Source organism: Saimiri boliviensis, chromosome Y, assembly GCF_048565385.1.
Source record: "Saimiri boliviensis isolate mSaiBol1 chromosome Y, mSaiBol1.pri, whole genome shotgun sequence".
In the NCBI taxonomy this organism is placed as follows: domain Eukaryota; kingdom Metazoa; phylum Chordata; class Mammalia; order Primates; family Cebidae; genus Saimiri; species Saimiri boliviensis.
The window spans coordinates 14010218-14031072 of record NC_133471.1 but is presented as its reverse complement, the minus strand read 5'-3'; the positions used below and the strand labels follow the sequence as shown (position 1 = coordinate 14031072).

General features: G+C 35.0%; 1 pseudogene; it reads right to left on the bottom strand.

Annotated features, from left to right (window-relative positions):
* Positions 1–8493: 8493 nt before the first annotated feature.
* Positions 8494–10219, bottom strand: LOC141582986 (testis-specific chromodomain protein Y 1-like; annotated as a pseudogene).
* Between the last annotated feature and the right edge of the window lie 10636 nt (positions 10220–20855).

The following is a 20855-nucleotide window of genomic DNA, read 5'->3' as shown; positions in this document are numbered from 1 at the left end:
GTCTTTCTCATGAGGTATCACAGTAAACTATTTGTCTCAGGGACGAAAAAATTAAGGAAGAGGCACATAAACTGAATTTGGAAGGAAAGTTTAAAAAGAAAAATAAAATAGCTCTCCACACTGGGGAACAAATTATCTACCCAAGTGTGATTCTTGGGTTTGGGATCCTCATTAACTGAAAAATGGAAGAATATGATGACTGATCCTGAAAAATGAATCACTCACCTTGACTTTTGGGCTTTTGTTTGAAATGAATCAGGTGCTGAAATAAAATCTTGGTCCATGACCTTGGAGAGGGGCTAATCAGACTCTGACATGATGATTCATAGCAGTTCAGGGCTAATCAGACTCTGACATGATGATTCATAGCAGTTCAGTTAAAGTCCAAAGTATATGCAGAAAAATAAATAAAAAAGAAAAATGCACACTGAAATTAATTGTAGCCTAATGTGTACCACCCAAAATATGTTACTGTTTATTGGAAGTTTGTTGCCTATAAAAAGACAAAGTTGTTTCAATGTTGGGGCTTGTTTCTTAGTCACCATTGTTGGGGACACATATTTATGCACAAAGAACAAAGATAATGTCTATGTTGGGCCTTGCTTCTTCCTGAGTGGACTGAAGATTTTTGTAAGTTTACTAATCTGTGCCTGCAGCCTATTTTTGTAGGATGCATCTCTGTTTAAATAAGTTTTACCAAGGACCCACAATAACAACGAAAATTTTCTCTCATTGTCCCCTTGAGGTATGAAGACACTAGCTGCTGTTAGAAAGATTGGACATTAATCTTTCTAGCTACCTCTTGCTGGGGAGGGTAGATGTGTAAGTAAATACAACAATAGAGCTCCACCTGATGTCCTGGTATGATTCTTAAAACATGGCATTTTCATAAGTGGTTTCATTTACGGTACTACTTGAAGTTTGATTGCTTTTATGTAAGAAGAAACCATTTAGTTATGAAAATATATGGTTAAAATGTGATAAGAAAGCATACCTTAAAAATTCTTAGGCTGTGGTGAAGAGTGTGCAATCATACCTGTGCCTGTGTCTTTATAATAGAGTAATTTATAAACCTTTGGGTATGCACTCAATAATGGGATTGCTGGGTTAAACAATATTTCTATTTCTAAGTACTTGAAGAATCACTCTTTTCTGCAGCTATGACATGTCTATACCGATGTAGCAAATGTGCACTATCTGCCTATGTAACCCAAAACTTAAAGTATAACAAATAATTTTTATTTTTCTCAGGCTGCTTTTTCTGATAACTGAGGTCTGTAGTTATGCATGAGAAATTTGTTTGCCTGGGGCTTAAATTTGCTTAGCTTCTTTGGTCTTATGTCCCCAAACTAAATATTCCTCAATTATGGGAACACTTCATACTCTCATTACCTTTCAATATGTGTAGAATAATTGTCCCCAATAAAGATATTGTTATATTATTTTACAATATTAATCTTTTTGTATTTTATACTTACTTGCAGCTGGAGATTTATGATTGGCTCATATGAATCAACAGGGATAGCCTATAAACAAACACTAAATACAACTAATGAGGCAAGAAGTTAATTACAAATGCATGACAAGATGTAAAACACATAGTCCAGGCTAGTTGGCTCACACCTGTAATTTCAGCAGTTTGGTAGGCCAAGATGCATAAATTTCCTGAGGTCAGAAGTTTGAGATTAGCCTTACCAACAGGGAGAAACCCCATCTTTACTAAAAATGCAAAACTGGGCATAGTGGTGCATGCCTGTAAATCCCAGCTACTAAGGGAGCTGATGCAAGATAATTGTTTGAACCTGGGAGGCTGAGATTGCAGTAAACTGAGATCATGAAATTACACTCCAATCTGGGCAACAAAAGCAAAACTCCTTTTCTAAAAAAAAAATTGATACATAATTTTTATTTATTTATTTCTCTTTTTTGCAAAAAAGAAAAAAAAATCATGACAAGCCTGAATTTATAGTAAAATAAACTACAATGTTATATTTATCTAATTATTTCTATAAAGTGCAGCAAAACATAATTGTTCTTAAATACTCTTTCTAAATTGGTACTGATGAAATTATTCTCCTGGGAAAAATTCTGACAGAAACAATGTATTACTGCTACTTTCCACAACAGAAAAGACATGAGAAAAATATATGTAAATTCTGATGATATTTAATAGGAGACAAGAAATTTTTTTCACCAAGTAGCATTGGCATAGGTAATCATAAAAACATACTTAGAATCAGTATAAATGTTATAACTTGTTTTGGCTTTGTTTGAGTGTTTTTGTGATTGCAGGTAACTCAGCGAATTGTATGCTTATGCCTGATGAGAGAGACATTCTGAGTAACGTTAATCAAAGTGAATATTGCATATCCCACCTTTTGTGTCTCTTTTATAATAAAAAGAACTCATATTTGTAAAGTTAATTCATTACAAATTTTCTAAGGGTGTTTCTTTGACATCCCTTTGCTGCACAGGTTTTTACTAATGTCTTTATAGAAACATGTTCAGCTTTCTCACTTTTTTCTTGGAAGAGTGATTTGGATGCAAAGTAAGGTTGTTAATCAAATTGCAAATCCTTCAGCAGCAAAGCTAGATATTTTAGAAAAAAGATTTTCTGTTATAAAGAAACTTTCTTTGTAGGATAACTGTAAATAAATTATTCTTCATGTTTACCTTTGTGTCTTCCAACACCAGCATGGCCACTACAACAAAGACTTAGAGGCAGTTTGTTTATTCTTTAAGCACAAACTTCAAGTCATTGCTTAGGTAACTTACCAACTGCTTGTCCGGACCACAGGACTGATTTAAGACTCTCAAGGCCATGCATTTATTTTCTGAAACATGAAAATGAAACGTCTAATTTCTGGGAAGACTGAGGAAACGTCCTATTAGTAGGGCTTGTTTTAGCTAGTTAAAGGTATTTATTTTATCTTTCTAGTACCCAGGTCAGCAAGTTAGCCAAAGCTGCTTGAATTTATTTTATAGGGTAATATAATGAGTTACCTGTTTCACTATACCTGGTTATCCACAATCTGCAAAAATTGATAAAATGTCCAAAATCCTCTCAGCTGATTAAAAGGTTAGGAAAAAGTAAAAGAGGAAATGGACTCAATTATCTCAACTAATGTTCTGATTTCTTCTGATAAGATCAGTTCTATGTTCTTCACTGAAGTCTGCCAAAGCTGAGTCTTTGACTGAGACTTCACAACCTCTGTGTGCTAAAAAAATGAAAAACCTTTTCAGTAAAAGCACAGAGGAGAATGTCATCAACATGTTGTAAAACTTTAACCTGAGAATAAGGGAACCCAGTGAACTCTTTGGATAATATGTATTAAAAGAGATGAAGGCCTTCTTAACTGCCTTGTGGCAGTACTTTCCATGTTAGCTGTGCAGGCTGGTTGGAAAGATCCTCAAAGGGAAACAGGAATTAGGAATCTGGGTGCTATAATATAAATAAAAAAGGCATCCTTCAGGGCTGAAAATGTACACCATTTAGTGTCCTTGGGAATTTGAGTTAGCAAAGTTCAGGAATTAAGAACAATCAAAAAGAGTAAAAAAAAAACTGCCTCCGTAGTGATAGAAAAGTTCTTAAGCAGCTTCATTTCTCATTGGGTTTCTCTATGCTTGATACCTGAGATTTTGTAAAAAACTGTTGCAGGGTCTAAGGAAGCCTTTCCCCTAGAGCCTACTTACAATGTTTCTGGCCCTTCTGTCTTAGGGAAATACTGTTTTTGGCTAGAAAACAAACAAACAAACAAACAAACAAACAAACAAAACCATGGGATTCTGAAGTAAATATGGATAAACACAGTGGTCATAGTCCAGCAAATAATTTTCTTGGGATCTTACACTTCTTTGTTAGTATTGTTTTTTACTAATGGAAAAAATAGTGTTCATGCTGAAGCCATTAAGATACTGGCTTTTATATCGGTCAAAGTATCTTCTTCTACTAGTAGGGGGACTTTCATGAACAATTAAATTGGCATAAGGAAATAGAAGGTTGTTCTAACTATAACTGATGGACTGAAAAATTATTGGGCGAAGAACTTTTCTGACACATTCATCATTTTCACATTATGGCAGAAGAGAAAGTCTATATAGTAAAGAGGAACAAAGAGGCCTGATCCAGTTTTCAGAAGGAAGTCCACCTTTCTTCCTCTCACATCAAGAATCACCCAAGGCTCCTGAAGATTATGACAGCTGTTAGAGCTGGAGAATACATCTCCAACTATCAGTCTTGATGGGATATTTGTGAGACTGGTCCTGGATCTAGTAATGTATGCCCCTAAAAAAACAAAACAAAACAACAACAACGAAAACAAAACAAAAACACTCATTTCAATACTTACAACCACAGGTTGGACACTGTTGAGGTGGCCGTCTTTTGTTTTCTCAACATTTCATGTTAAAGTGTCCCTTCTTGCCACATTAATTGCAGTAAGCAGGTGCCCTCAAGGACCTGGATTTTACAGACCCGCATTGTGGTCTCTAGAGTCTCTGTTATTTTCTTAACTTTTATTTTTTTATGCTATACCTCCTCCCATTTTCTATTGTTAAATTCTGGCCTTTATGAATTATTATAAACTGAATCACATGTTCTTCAAAACAGCCCACTGACTAAGCACATTTCATTCTCTTCATGGTTTGTAATAACCTATAGCCACAGCCTCATACTGAGAAAAATATGTCTGTCCTTCTTTTCACTAGCAGAGAACTTTCTTCTACTTATTTCATTTGCTTTATCTCAACTTTGTGACTGAGCTTCTTTTTATTTATTTATTTATTTATTTATTTATTTATTTATTGGACATAAGGCAAAGATCTTTATATATAATCTCAGATAAAAAGATAATGTTACTTGGTGCTTTGGGGATATGCCAACATATGTTAGTACATAAGCTGAGAAGAAAATAATTTATCCAAAGAGTAAGAGTCGACCTTCAATCTTCACATTCATTTCAAAAAGGTCATGTTAGTTTCAATCTAGTATTTTTTCATAAAAAAAAAAAAAAAAAAAAAAAGCTTGGCAATCACATCAAATGTAAAGGCGATCCTAGGAAACTAATGGTTTCTGCATGAGGCTATATTTTAGTGTTATCTGATTTCCTTTAGACTAACTCTGATCCCTGACAACTTATTAAGCCATTGGCTCACTCACCTACAAAAGTCCTAGCTTTTTGCGCTGCTTTTTTACTAAATCTTCTGAGCCCAAAAGGCTTGCAGGATATCCTAGAAACCTGAGCGATATTAAGTAGGAGTAGAATTTGTGGGAGACTTTTTAATGAAAGAAATTGCTCTTACACTAAGTTTGATTTCTCTATTTGTGTCATCAGTACAAATAGAGTTGTACCTATTTCCAGGTTTTGTCAATTGAATTTACCATTTTTCGTTATCACAGCTATAACACATTATATTCATTTTTTGTATGCAATGTTCTGGGCCTTTTGATGGGCTAGGGATGTAATTTTCCTAGTTAGAATCACTTGATAACTTAATAATCAGAAATGTAATTCAAAATATTTATTTTTGTGATTTCCCTGAAACAAGAAGTCAAGATTTTAGTATAAATTTTTACCTATTAATGGTCTTTTTGTCTCTTAATAGTAGACATTTATGGCAGTGTAAAGAAGAATATTTTATCTCAAATGAATACTCATTTTTAATTTGTTTTTTTTTTAAGAGATATTATTTGCTTTCATATAACAGTTATGTCAGGATACAAGTTAATTTTTGCCTCTTGGGTGGCATACAGTAGAGATAACCTATTAAATCCCACCTCTCTTTTTTAACTTTTGACTAACAAGAATTTGAAGTCAGAATTGTTTCATTGTTATTATTATCAGTAGTAGTAGCAGTAGTAGTATAGTGTTGAGACAAAGTTTTGCTCATGGCAACATGGCTGTAGGGCAATAGTAAAATATTTTGTCAGTACAACCTCTGACTCCTGGGTTCAAGTAATTCTCCTGACTCACCCTTCTGAGTAGTCAAAATTGCAAGTGCCTGGCCATATGCATATATATGTGTGTGTGTGTGTGTGTGTGTATATATATATATATATATATATATATATATATATATATATATATATAATGTATATATGCATATACATGAAATTATAGACGGGGTTTACCACATTGGTCATTCATGAAGCTGGTCTTAATTTTCAAACTTTGAGTAATTCACCTGCCTTGGCACCCAAAGGGGATTACAGATATGAGTCACTACACACAGCCTGAAGTAAAAATTTTTAACCTAGTATTTGTATTCTTACATCACCCCCAAATAAAATGAGATTTATTTTTACTGAAAGTGTTGGAACTCATTTTCCAAATCTTTGAGTTTTCTATTGTTTTCCATTTATATTTATCTGTCAATGATTACGCTTCATGTTATATCTGTAAACAGCCAGGCTCCACTATTAACTGTTGAGAGAAAGATACTGTTAAAGGGCAGATTTTAGTCTCTTTGCTGTCCAAATCTAAAAAAAAAGAAAAAAAAAAAAGGATTTACCATTCAGTTTATTTACTATCTGAGGATTCTGCTCTGATTTAAACAAATTTAGAATTTAAAGTGTTTGAAAGTCAATTTGTCTCATTCCCTGAGAATCTGATGTTTCACTGGAAACATAGTTAGAGAAACCAAAGTTCATATGAGAACACTTATTTCATTAAATCGTCTTGCACAAATTCTACTACTACTTAATATCTCCCAGTTTTCTGGAATGCCTTGCAAGACTTTTGGGGTCAGAGGGTTTAGTAAAAAAGCAGGCCAAAAAGCTATGGCTTTATGCAAGCCAGTGTGCCAAGTTCTGCTGACTAGCTTCTCCAGATCCATAAGTAAAGGTTATGTTTGCATTTACAGGCAGCACTTATGACACTTCCTTGGATCCAGATGAGACAAAGGCCCAGCATGTGTTTTCTAGATTGTTCATTAGGAAGAATTGGTCCCCAGATCTAACAGCCATTGTGATCCAGAGGATCAAGTAAATCTGAAGGAAAATGAAAAACATATATATATATATATATATATATATATATATATATATATATATATATATTTTTTTTTTTTTTTTTTTCTAAATACAGAACTGGTTTCTCTCTTTCAGGGAGCATTAAAAGAGAAATTCTGTTTAGGGACTACCTCTTTCTATAGTGAAGACAGTTAGCTGGCTTAACTTACATAGTCAGAAAGGGAAGGGTCCCCAGAAAGTTCTTAGATACTATTCAGTGTCTGAATCTCACACAAGATAAAAAACAATCTGGAAAATAAGATTCTAGCTGCAGGCACCAATAAACAAAATAGCACAGAGAATTGTGCCTGAAAAAGTGATTGCAACTCCACAGATACAAGAACCTAAAGCTCACTCAGAAATGTCAAGTGCACTCAGACAGGAAAACAAGGCCTGCAATTAAAAGGACTTTGTCTATTTTATAATCAAGAGACCTCTAAGAATCATCACTTTAGCCTAAGATTAGTCCTAGACCAAGACCTTGGGCCATACTATTCAGTTCCTGATAAATCATGGATAAGCTGTTTAATCTCTATGAATACTCACTTAGCCCCTGATTGGTACTGGCTCTAAGACTCAGGCTAATCTTTCTGATTGGTCTTTGGTCTAAGGCCCCAAGCCAAACTAAGTTATGCATTCTTCAAGACAGCCCACAGACTAATCCTATTTATTATCATTCACAATATATAGAAAACATGAAGACATATTTCATGTAGGTTAACTCATTTTGACCCCATCACTGCTGGCAGTGAGCTTTCTTCTTTAGTGTATTGAACTTTCACTCTGACCTAGTGATTTTTTTCTTTGTAATTGGTTTTTCTAATATTTGGAAACTATTTCTGATTATTCTTATCTTACAGTAATATATTTGATTGGATCAGTGCCAAAACAAAATTATTTTTATTTGCAAGAAAACACAATAAGAAAACTTGGTTACTTTCCTACGTCTTTGACTCAAAGAGGGTGTTTTTCTTTAATTAAACTTGACTTAAAGAATACATGCCCACTGTGAAAACTGGCTTTATACTTTGTCTACAATATAGGTTTGTAACATGAGGTAAGTAAAAAACAAATAAACAAAAATACTTTCTAGGAAACCCAGGAACCCCATGAACATTGTGAAAAAAATTTTCTGTTACTTGAATCTAATAGAGCACCATTCTCACCTGATTTATAGTAGTCATCGATAAAAATTAGAGCTTGAAAGAAAAAATTAGTGCTCACTAGTCTGCTTTTAAATTTGGGCTTTTGTGTGCATAAAATCAGGATATATGAGCAAATAATTTGTTTTATTGTTTATTTTAAATTTACAGTGTTTAACAATTTCTTGATAATATTAAGTAGTTTAGATGTTTTCAATTCTCTCTACAAGCTTTAGCTATTATTGAAATTATTTTGGGCTATGAAAATGAATTAGAGCATCTTCAGCTAATTATATATTCTGCTAAGCTCAGTTCTTGTGTCCTAAGCAGACAGACTGGTAATTAAAACTCATCAATTTTTGCTTGAACATATTTTAACATGGATTCTATCCCATCTGCTGAGCTCCAGATTTTCCTCAGCATTTCACACTCTCTCTCATTGGTCTGTTCCAACTCCTTCTTAATATTACAGCAAACGAGGGTCTTACACTTCTAGGATTACAGGAAGGAAGCCTCTTAATTTGAATCATAACCTCTTGGGTGAAAGTTGCAGTCAAGAACACCTGAGAGACCAGGCCTTTGGCACATGCATCCTGTGCTGTCAGCTTTCGCCCACCAATCAACATTTCATTGGCAGCTGCTTCACCCATGATCCTTGGAAATGTAACAGTAGCACAGCCATCTGGACTCTGTCCAAAGGTCATATATGGAGTTTGAAACCAAGCCTTTTCATTCGCCCAAACCACGTCACAAAGAGGTAATATGGATGCACCTAGTCCAATGGCTGGACCATTGACTGATACAATAATAAGTTTTTTTAAATGAATAAAATTGTTCACAAAGTTCTTAATTGTGTCCACAATTTCAGTGCTCATTCTGTTTCTGTCATTCCTTAAATGCTTCACAATGTACCCAAAATCAAGGCCACAGCAGAAGACACTGCCAGCTGTAGTGAACAACACAAGTTTGCTGTCATCCACAGCAGCCCTTTCCAGAGCATTTATGATTTCTTTAATGACTTCCATATTTAGTGCATTTTTCTCTGTTGACATAGTAGAGAGCAATATCTGGGTGAATCCATCGTCTTTCTTGACAACAATGTCTCTGTATCTGTTGGCACTTTCTTTTAACCTTATGGTGAAATACATCCTCTTGATAAAAGGCTGGTCTTTTCTATCATCGATAATCTCTCTTTTTCCACCTCTCAGTCTTGAAACAGATGTATGCATATTTGTTGTTCCATTGGCTGCTGAAGGGTCCATTAATACCACTATAAATTTGTTATCTGACTCTGTGGCCATGGAAGCAGTAACTGAGTCAGAAATCTGAGACATGGGTGGTTGTGTCTGGGTCCTGTTTTTTATTCCAGCCTCTTCTGTGTCAGAATCTGATGAAATTCTGATCGGTTTCTCTGCTGCCACCTTGAACACCACCTTGTCCTCCTGAACTGGTGCAACAGGATCTAGTTTCTCAGATTTCAGAAAAGACCTAACTGTGTTCTGGCTGTTAACTGGGCTATGAGGTACAAGTGTCTTGATAGTTGAATTTTTCTGCTCCAATTTTTTTGGGTCAGGGAGAAGGGAAGCTGTGTTTTTTCTAACGTTGTGTCTGGCAGCAAACAACTTGTTTTTGGATTTGTGGTATTTGTCAGTCAATGACATTTTAGGAGAGTTCTTAGAAAAGCTGGACATGGAAGTTCTGGAAGCTCATTTCCTTACATTGTTTGAAGAAATTCTACTTGCTCTGGTCCATGTCCATTTTGTCTGTTTTTCAGTCTGTCATCTGATAAAGTTATAAATACATTCTCTACAGTTTGTGAGGTTCTGCTCTGGTTCCCAAGTGTCATCCTGTTTGTCATAACCTTTCCACTGAACCAAATACTCTGTCTTCCCTTTTCTGTTTTGTCTTTTGTCAACAATAGTTTCCACCTCAAACTCCTGGGAAGCCATGAAGAAACAGACAGAATTGGGCAGTTGCTGTGCCAACCTTTCTTCAGTTGGGTCTCTTCATAGCCACATCTTTCTGCCTTCACTGCTTCAGCAGGTGCTAGGTATGGATGAGTCTCTTCCACCTCGTGGCCAAAGTTGTGTGAAGAAGCAGTCAGAGAGACTTACCCTCTTACATTTACTCTTTGGTGGGACAGATTCCACTTGGTCTTATGATGCCAAGATAGCTTGCTAGGTAGCTTCATATAAGATTAGCTAAATCCACAGATCTTAGTCTTACATAGTGTGCAAAGCTTTCTACCTGCCTGTTACTCTCTTTCGTCATTGCCATGACAATTATATTGAACATTCTAAATTTATAACATTTTTAAAGTTATACTAGCTTACCTGCGACAACATGAAAACACATACTTCTCTATATGTTGGCCCCCATTATTTTACTTATTCAGTTCTCAAAATTGTCACAACATTTAAGTTGCTGGAAACAAAAAGAATAGTTATTTTATATAATATATAAACAATAAATAGGAAAAAAAGTTGAAGAGATCTAGACTTGCAAAGATCAGAATATTTTAAAGCAGTTTAATATATTGCAGAATTTAAAAAATAATGTGCATGTTATGATACGACACATGCTGAAGAAACAAAACAATATACATTAATTCCATAGCTCCAATCTGACAAGAAACTGAAGGCTAAGACAGAATTATGAACAATCCCCCTGAATGTTAAAGAGAATGTTAATATAGATCCAGTTTTTAAAAGTGATAGTTTTTACATTTTTCTTATTGAAAATGTTAATAAAAGGTAACGTAGGTATTTAATAAGTAAGAAACTCCTTGGAGAAATGAAGCAAATCTATAATTTAGAGTTAGCACATTATGAAATTGTATCTATAGTTTTCTGAATAACAGCAACAACAACAGAAATAAATATTAAAAAAAAAGAAGCCTATGACCAATGTAAAGTAAATACAGAAACTAAATCTGTCCCAAGTTTTACAGACAGAGAATTTAAAACAACAGTTTTAAGAAGGCTTACAGTAAAAAGACAAAGGATGATAAACAACATGAGAGCATTAGTGACAAAAATTGTAAAAGAAAATATATAATATTTGAAAAAAATAGCACAATGACCGCAATAAAATCTACAATACGTAAGTTTAACATTAGACTTGAGCAGGTAAACATTCAGACAATCTGATTAAGTGAAAACTGAAATAACAGTCTGAGAATTAAAAATCAAATTATGTGAAAAAAATCTAACAAGTACATACACGAGGTATATCAATATATGCAACATGGGCATCTCATCAGTAACAGAAATGAAGGGGTAAAAAAAAAAAAAAAAGAATATCTGAAAGGTAAACTGGCCAGAAATCTAAGTTAATTAAAAATCTGAATCTATTCATTGAAGAATGGAAAAATATTCAACCAGAATATAGTCTGTATTAGAAACACCAAAAGATATTACAGTCAATCAAGAGCCAAAGAAAAGAATATTGTGAAAGAAGAAAGGTGTAAGCAACTTGTTATGTACAGGAATGTCATCCTTAAAATTAACAGATGACTGTTCAGTAAAAACCACAGAAGACAGATGATCATAGGATATCAGAAAAAATGCTATCAAACCTGACATCTGTAAGTGGTAAAATGATACTTAAGCAAAAATGAGTAGATTAAGGAAAGCTAAAATAAAACTGAGAATAACCCTTTTTAAAATAAAAGTGCTATTACAATTAAAAACCTGGTAAAGTTAACTATTAATAAATTTTCCATGTGTACAGTGACAATCAGAGACAATACTATAAATTGAGAAGAAAGAAAAATTCTGGAGCAGTTTTTGATTGGTTTGATTTTTTTTTTTTGAATGGTTTGAAGTTGCCAGTGCTGCAGTTTTGCTTTTATTTTTATCTATGAGGCAGTACTTTTTTTTAATAATTTGAGATTATTTTTATGTATGAGATTTATCTTTTTTGTCTCTTAAAAATGTTGTTTATAATATTTGAATTGAATGTTATTATCTTAATTTGGAATCCTAAACGTTAGATTTTTATTTTAGTGGTCATGTTCTAAAGATTTTGCTTACTTTATATTAACTGAAGTAAACAATTCCATAGAAAATGTATGAAGCAAAATTTTCTATTATAAATTTTGATTTTATGTAAAAAAACATACAATTATTTTCTTACATAGTGACTTTTAAGTAGATGTCTAAATAAAGTAATAAGGGAATAATCATGGAAGCATGCAGCAAGAGCAACACGTATGATGATACTTGCTGGAAGCTTGCTTAAATTGCTTAAAACAAGCCAGGTCACTGTGGCTGGAAAAGACTATAGAAGGGAAACAATTATAGATGATGATGTCCTAGAGGTTACAGCCAGCCACGGAATCTCAGAAAGGACAGCTAAGGCAATAAAATGAAGGTATCTTTATGCTTTCCAGCTTGTGTTGGCGACTAATACATTTTGAACATCCCCCAAATATGTGCATCAATGTGTAGCCAGTTTCCCAGATAGTTCAGCAGACTGAAGCATTCCAGTGTTTAATTCACAGACTTTAATTAATTCAGACTCGTTAATGTATGATGATGTAGCAATCTATTATTGTGAGGTATCACACAGAGCTAGTTGTCTCTTGGTCAGGAAAAATAAGAAGCATAGATAAAAACTGGTAGAAACAAAAATTTAAAAAGTGAAAGTAAAAAGCTCTTTATGATGGATTTGGGGTTGAGTGGTTTGCGTACTATGAGATTGGGCTTCAGGGTTTCCAAAGATGAAAAAATAAAAAAATGTGCAATTCTTCAAAAGCTGAAGTGATAATTCATGCATGTGACTTATGCTGGTTGGCCCTTGACTTGGGCCCTGGACCAAACAGGACCTGAAGTGGAAACTTAGCATGAGAGCTTGGCCTGGGAACAATCACTCACTGATGTAATGCCCCATGGCCAAGATAAGTAAGCTTCCTGGACACAAAGTTTATCTACGAACAAGTTTAACAAGCAAAATAAATAAGCTCTCCACAGTAAAGAAGGGGCTCAAGATTTTCCAACTATGGGGCTGAGTCTGATATTTTTACGAACTGGAAAGAGAGACATATTCTGAATTATCTGTGAGTTGTCTTGAAGAAAGCACAACTCTGGTTTAGAACCTGGAATAGAAAAATTGAGAGGCTGAAGTAAAAGCTTTCTCTAGGATATTGGGCTAAGAAAAATCAGAAGCCAAAAGGATGATTTATAGATGGTTGGCTCTTTGTTTTCTGATATAGAACTCCTAAAATCTTCGGAATCTCTAAAGTGCTATTTTCTATGCCATTGTTGACTGACAGCTTCAGGATGGGGTTTGTCAATATAAAGACAAAGGCATAATCAGAGAGTAGGGACTCTCAGGTTCACCCTGCATCATTCTGGAATGGGAGAAGTGCTGTAAGTAATGGTAGCAGCAACCCATTTAAAGGGGCAGCAGCCAAAATACCAGTTGCAGTGAAGGAGAGAAACCCAGGACTGTGCCCCACCTACTCAGGTAGAGTTGCAGCTGCCTAGGCACAGCTGCAGACTCAGGTGTCCCTGTGTTTTCCAGAACCTGGGACCATTGATCCCAGAAAGGTTGTAAAGTGCATGCTCTCATTGCCTGGCCTCTTCCGGCTCCCAGTGCCCCCTCTGACATTGAAGCAAATTTATGGCTCAGCCCCAGTGCTGTCATGGCCTCACCATGTGTGCTCACACTTGAGGTTATGCTGACAGAACAGCCCTCTTCCACATCAGTTTTATCTAGTTCTTGGGCACCAGTGAACATAGGAAGTTTAGAGAGTTGGGTAGAACTATAGGCAGCTTGGTATTGGCCTGGAGGTTTCTCTGTGTAAACACTATTGGCACCATGAAGTGTAGCAGGAGACAGACAGGCACCTAGGCAGAAAGGAGTTCCTTAGTGAACCACTCCTAAAGGAGTGTTTAAGTAATGGATTGTCTGAAGTCTAGGCAGCAGGCTGCATGTTCTGGAGATTATAGGGAGAACTAATGCCTCTTTCTGGTCACACACACAGCCACCAATGAAAAATGAGGCACATTCTTTCTACTACATAGAGTCCATATTAACTTCAGACTCAGGCAGATCATGGAATAACCTGCTTGAAAAGTGGAGCTATTAACTGTGGGTCTCCTCTCCACTGACAGTCGTACACTTACTGGGATTACAAGTCTGTGGTTAGATAGGTCTTCTCTCCACTAAGGGCTGTAATACACATCTCAACAATTCCTGCATATAGAAAGTATGCACTATGTATCTCCTCTTTACCGAGGGCTGCGGAGATGTCAGCACAACCTACCTTCAAGATTGGAATTGTTCATTCTGTGTCTCCTCTTTATTGAGTGTTGCACAGATGAAAATATGTCCTTCTTTTAAAAAACTGCCACTTTGGGTCTCCTGAGATACTTTTCTATTGCCCACATACCTCATTCTTAGTGAACATGACACAAGGACTCACAAATATATGGCAAAATATGAAAAATTAGTTAAACAAATAGGGCTAAAACACACAAAATGGCCATATTGTTGCTTACCAAAAATTAAAATTAAAATTAAAATTAAACAAAATAAAGCAGGGCTTCAGCCCTTGAAAGAGCACAGATCTAAACCTTTTCAAAGCCAGGGCTGTGACATCATTTTGGAAGCTCTGCAGTTTCTGACATTTCTAGACTTCTGGATGTCAATACAACTGGATTCCCCAGTGCCTGCAGGGGAAACAACTAGTGATATGCCTAATTTAGCCACAGACTTGCAGAAAACTAACACCTTTGCTGGTACCTGGACCTTGTCAGCTTGTCACAGCATATGGGCCTAGCCGCATGCAATGGCTTGACTCAACAGTCACTCACTCATGCACCTCTCTCTACTTTGTGCCTGGCTCACCCATAGCAGGAATAGTATATTGGCCTGAAGTTTGAGTTGTGGGTAACCTGCCAAATTGTATGAGTAAAATAAATCTAACAGCCACGAGAAACTTGAGCAATGGTGCCATAATTCACAGAGATATTTGGCTGGTGAATCAACACCCTAAAGGTCCTGTGACAAAAGCCACATTGATCACCAGTGGCCAGTGAATTATTCAATTATGTTAACGTAATGGAGCCTCCGTAAAAAACCCAAGAACAAGATTCAGACAGCTTCTGGATAACTAAACATGTAGAGTGTTCAAGAAAATTTTGTGCACCTAAAAGTAGACATCAACAATTTTATTTTTATTTATTTATTTTTTATTGCATTTTAGGTTTTGGGGTACATGTGAAGAACATGCAAGATTGTTGCATAGGTACACACATGACAGTGTGGTTTTCTGCCTTCTGTCCCCTCACCTGTATCTGTCATTTCTCCCCATGCTATCTCTTCCCACCTCCCCAACACCCATCCCTCCCCAATTTCCTTCCAACGGACCCCAGTGTGTAGTGCTCCCCTCCCTGTGTCCATGTGTTCTCATTGTTCAACACCCGCCTATATAGGAGTGAGAACATGCGGTGTTTGATTTTCTGCTCTTGTGTCAGTTTGCTGAGAATGATGGTTTCCAGGTTCATCCATGTCCCTAAAAAGGATGTGAACTCATCGTTTTTGATGGACACATAATATTCCATGGTGTATATGTACCACATTTTCCCTATCCAGTCTATCATCATTGGGCATTTGTGTTGGTTCCAGGTCTTTGCTATTGTAAACAGTACTGCAATGAACATTCGTGTGCGTGTGTCCTTATAGTAGAATGATTTATAATCCTTTGGATATATACCCAGTAATGGGATTGCTGGGTCAAATGAGATTTCTATTTCTAGGTCATTGAGGAATCGACATCAATAATTTTAAATGTTATATACAGTTTAGAATTCTTTTTATAAAAGAAGTTGTTAACTAGGTAAGAGCTAGAATTTTATGGAGAAAAAGAAAATCAATTGTTATCTCAGGATAAAGTCAAACATATGTTCAGTTTAGATGAAAGAGCATCAGTACATTTTGTATTGAAAAATTTTATTCTAAAATACGTCTTTTTATTTAGAATTTTATGTTTCTGCAGCATTTTTGTCACTATAAAGTCAAACTCATCAACATTATTATAGATTTTTCTGTCACAGAATTCTAACAGAATGCATTTCTGCTCTTTCATTTAGTGGCAGCCATAAATAAAGTTTAGGACTTGAAAAAACAGGCTAGTGCTCAAGTCTGCTTTTATAGTTGGGCTTAAATGTACATAAAATTATGACATTTGAGAAAATCAGTCAGTTTATTATTTATTTTAAATGTGTAGTAGTTAAAATGCCTGGACTATATTAAATAAATAGCTTCAACATTTTCAGTTCTTTTTCAAAAAAACTTAGTTATAATTGAAATTTTGGGGAGCTACAGAGATGGGTTGGGGCATCTTTCAGTTAATGATGTATTCCACACTGCTCAGTTATTGTGTCCTGAGGAGCTATACTGACAATTAAAAAAAATCAAATTTCTTTTGTGCATATTCTAAAATGAATTCTAACATTGATGCTGAGCTCCAAATTTTCTTTACTACTTCACACTGTCTCTCTCTGGCCTGATCAAACTACATTTAGTATTACAGTATACAAGGGTCATATATTCCTCCGGCATAACTGGATTACATGAGGCAGACTTCTTAATTTGAATTATAACCTCTTGGGTGGAAGTTGAAGTCAAAAACACCTAATAGACAAGGACATTGGCACATGCCTTCATGCTGTCAGCTTTCACCCACCAATGAACCTTTCATTGGCAGAGGCTTCACTCATGATATTTGGAAATGTAACATTAGCACAGACATCTGGACTCTGTTCAAAGGTTTTATAAAGTGGTGGATGCCAAGACTTTTATTTAGCTCAAACCAAATTGCAAAGGATCAGCATGGATGCACATAGTCCAATGGTGCATTGGCCATTGGCTAAGGCAGCAACAGCCTTTTAAAATTGAATGGAATGTTCACAAAGTTCTTGGTGTTGTCCTCCATTTCAATGTTTGTTTCATTTTTGTGACTCCTTAAAGGCCTCAAAATGTACCCAAAATCAAGGCGACAGCAGAAGACACTGCCAGCTGTGCTGAACAGCACGAGATTGCTGTCATCTGCAGTAGCCCTTTCCAGAGCATTCATGATTTCTGTAATTACTTCTGTATTCATTGTATTTTTTTTTTTTTACTGTCAGTCAAGTAGATAGCAATATCTGGGTCATTTATCATCTTTCTTTGCTACAATGCCTCTGTATCTGCTGGCAATTTGCAATTTCTTTTGGCCTTATAGTAAAATGCATCCTCTTGATTAAAGGCTTTTTTTTTTCTTCGCTCATAATATTTATTGGCCCACTTCTCACTATTCAAACAGATATATGCATATTTGCTGTTCCATTGGCTGTAAAGGGGTCCATTAATATCAATACACCTTCCATGTTAGTTGAGTTTGTGTCCATGAAGCAGTAACCAAACTAGATATCTGATACATTAGTGGGTGTGTCTGGGTTCTCTTTTCTATTCCAGGCTGTTCTGCACCAGGATCTGATGAGACTCTGATGAGCTCCTCTGCTGCCATCTTGAACACCTTGTCCTGCTTATCTGGTGCAGTAGAATCCAGTTTCTTGGGTTCATAAAATGTACTTATTTATTTCTTGCTGTTAAAGATTATCTAAGGGGCAAGTGTTCTGACACTTCAATTTATCAGCTCCATGTTTTTTTAGCTCAGACAGTTGAAGTGTTTTTTCTAACGTTCAGGCTGGCAGGAAAACACTGGCTGTTTTTTGGATTTGTTATGTCTGCCAATCGATGATGTTTTGGGAGAGTTCTTAGAAAAGTGCTGTTGGTAGATCTAGAAGCTCCTTTATTGGCATTATTTGAAAAAATTCTACTTGTTCCAGTCTGTGTCCTTTTGTTCCATTTTTCAGTCTGTCACCTGTTAAAGCAAAATATATGTATTCCACAGTTCACAAGGTTCTGCTCTGCTTCCCAAGTGTCATTCTGTTTGTCATAACCATTGCACTGAACTAAATACTCTGTCTCCATTTTTTTTTATTTTTTATTTTTTTGTCTTTTATCAAGAGTATTTTCAACATAAAATCCTGGGAAGTCATGAAGAAAAAGACAGAATGGAGGCAGTGGCTGTGCCAACCTTTTATCTGTTGAGTCTCCATGTAGTCACATTTTTCTACCTCCAGTTCTTTATTATGTGTTTGGCATAGATAAGCCTCTTCCACTTAGTGGCCTCCTATTTACTAAAAGTTGTGTGAGGAAGCAGCTATGTTATGTGACTTAGGCTCTTCATACTTACTTCCAGGTGACATAACTTGGGCTTGATCTCATAGTGCCAAGATAGCTGGCTAATTAGCCTCAGGTAATAGTAGCTGAATTCACAGCTCCTGCTCTGTGGTATAGTGCAGAAAGCTTTCTACCTGCCTGTTACTATTTCTATTGTGGTTGCTATAATAATTACATTAAACCTTCTAAAATTATATTTTTAATGTTATGCTAGTTTACCCTCAATAACACACAAAACCCTTATTCCTGTATAGCCTGACCCCTATTATTTCACTTGTTCCATTCTCAAAATTATGCCTCTATGCAATGTATGTCAAAAATAAAAAAGGTGACAGTTTATATATATATATATATATATATATATATATATATATATATGTGTGTGTGTGTATATATATATATATATATATATGTGTGTGTGTGTGTGTGTGTGTGCGTGTGTGTGTGTGTGTGTATGTGTGTGTCTGTCTGTCTCTCTGTCTGTGTTTTAAATTATCTGGAGAACAAATAGTGATAGTACACATTTTAAACTTATTTTATCCTTTATAATTGTCAAAGTGTTTATATTTACCTTGATCATTTTTTATTTATACACTGTTTAGTGTTTGTTCATTTTACCTTGAAGTATCCCATAAAGTATTTCTTAAAGTGTAGTGTTCTGGTAATAAACCCCAGCTTTTATTTGAAAATGTAATCATTTCTCCTTCACTTTTTAATGAAAACATTGTTTTAACACAATATTTCTGTTTGAAGACTTTTTCTTACATCTTCTGGAACATATTTGTCTACTGCTTTCTGGTTGCTGAGTTCTCAGAAAATAAACCTGTTGTTTATTTTTGATAGCCTTATTAACATGTAATCACTTATCTTGCTTCTTGCAAGATTTTTCTGTTTGTTTTAAAAAGTTAATTATGCATTTTTAATTTGGTATTCAATAAATAAAAGTTTATTTCAATCTCAAATGTAGATATTGTAAAGCTGTTCGTTTTGTATGCTAATCTACCACCCAATTACCAGGAAACCTTCAGCACAGCAATTGCAACTTTGTCATGAATATGATTTATCCACTTCTACAATTTCTGGTTTATATGCATAGAGGTGTTTGTAATATTCTCTAATGATAACTTGTATTTGGTTAATTGGTGTAATTGGTGGTGATAATCATATAGATTTGAGTTTGTTACTTTGAGTTTGTCTTACTTGAAGTTTTTTTAAGCTTCTTTACTGTTTTTCCCTTTCTCAGATTTGTGGCACAATTGATCATTTTTTTTTTTCTTTTTTTACTAGTCTCCTTGACTTTTTGTCTTTTGCCCTTAAATTTCCAAAATGCTTATGTATGCCTCTTTGATAGTGTTTACATTTTTTACATTTTTTCCTGACATAGTAATTACAATTCCTCTCTCATTATGTTTGCTGTGTTTTTATTTTTTATTTTTTTTTCTAATTCTCCTGCCTCAGCCTCCCAAGTAGCTGAAACTAAAAGGGACACTACCACATAGCTAATTATTGATAGAGATGGTGTTTCATGACTAGGGTGGTATCGATCTCTTGACCTTGTGATTTGAAAGTCTCGGCCTCCTAAAGTGCTGAGATTATAGGCATGAGCTACTATGCCTGGCCCAAAAATTATTCCTTAGTAAGCCTACCATTTGGGCTGTTCAGAACAAGTTTCTTGTATTTATTTTTCTTTCTTCAATGAACTATAGATTCACATTTCATTTTTTGGTTTATGATTTTGCTTGTATTTATAAAGGGCATTTGAATTTTTAAATGCTGTAATACTGAAAGTCAGATTTTCTCCTCCTGTTTTTGACTAGATTTTTAAAATTCATTATATAGGTTCTTTCTGTCCAGAAAATGTTTAATTTTTAGTCTGCACTAATTGGGGACACATAAGGTTAACATCTCAATTTATTCTAAAGTTTTATTTATATGTGTTTATTTTTGAATGTTTTTGTTCATAAATGTCTAACCTCTTAAGAGAAATAAAAGAAAAATTAGAAAAAAATATGTTTTGGTTGTTTAAATCTTCTCAAAGTTGCTTGAGCAGTAGGAGAAAAAGCCTGAAAAAGTTTGGGAAATAAAACAATGACTACCTCTTTTGGAATCTTCATATTAGAAGCTGCATTCAGTCTGCAAGTTCTTCTGAGGTTTGAAGAGCAGGATTCTTTCTTTTTATCATGGCTTTCCCAAGCTTACCTCAGCAGAAGTTAATATTTGTAAGGCGGCATACCTCAGTGGTGGTTAATAAAGAATAAGTAGCTGCTGTTAATCGGTGCTATACAGTTAATAAAATTTAATTGATGTTTAGTATAAAAGTCTTTTGAAAGCTATAAACATTCAGATAGACTTTGGAATTACAAATAATTGCATCACTCTGATTCTGCCACTGCACTTATCATATAGTTGAAGGGACAGCTATATAGGATTTTGTAGTCCATTGTCATACATTTTCTACAACTTTACAT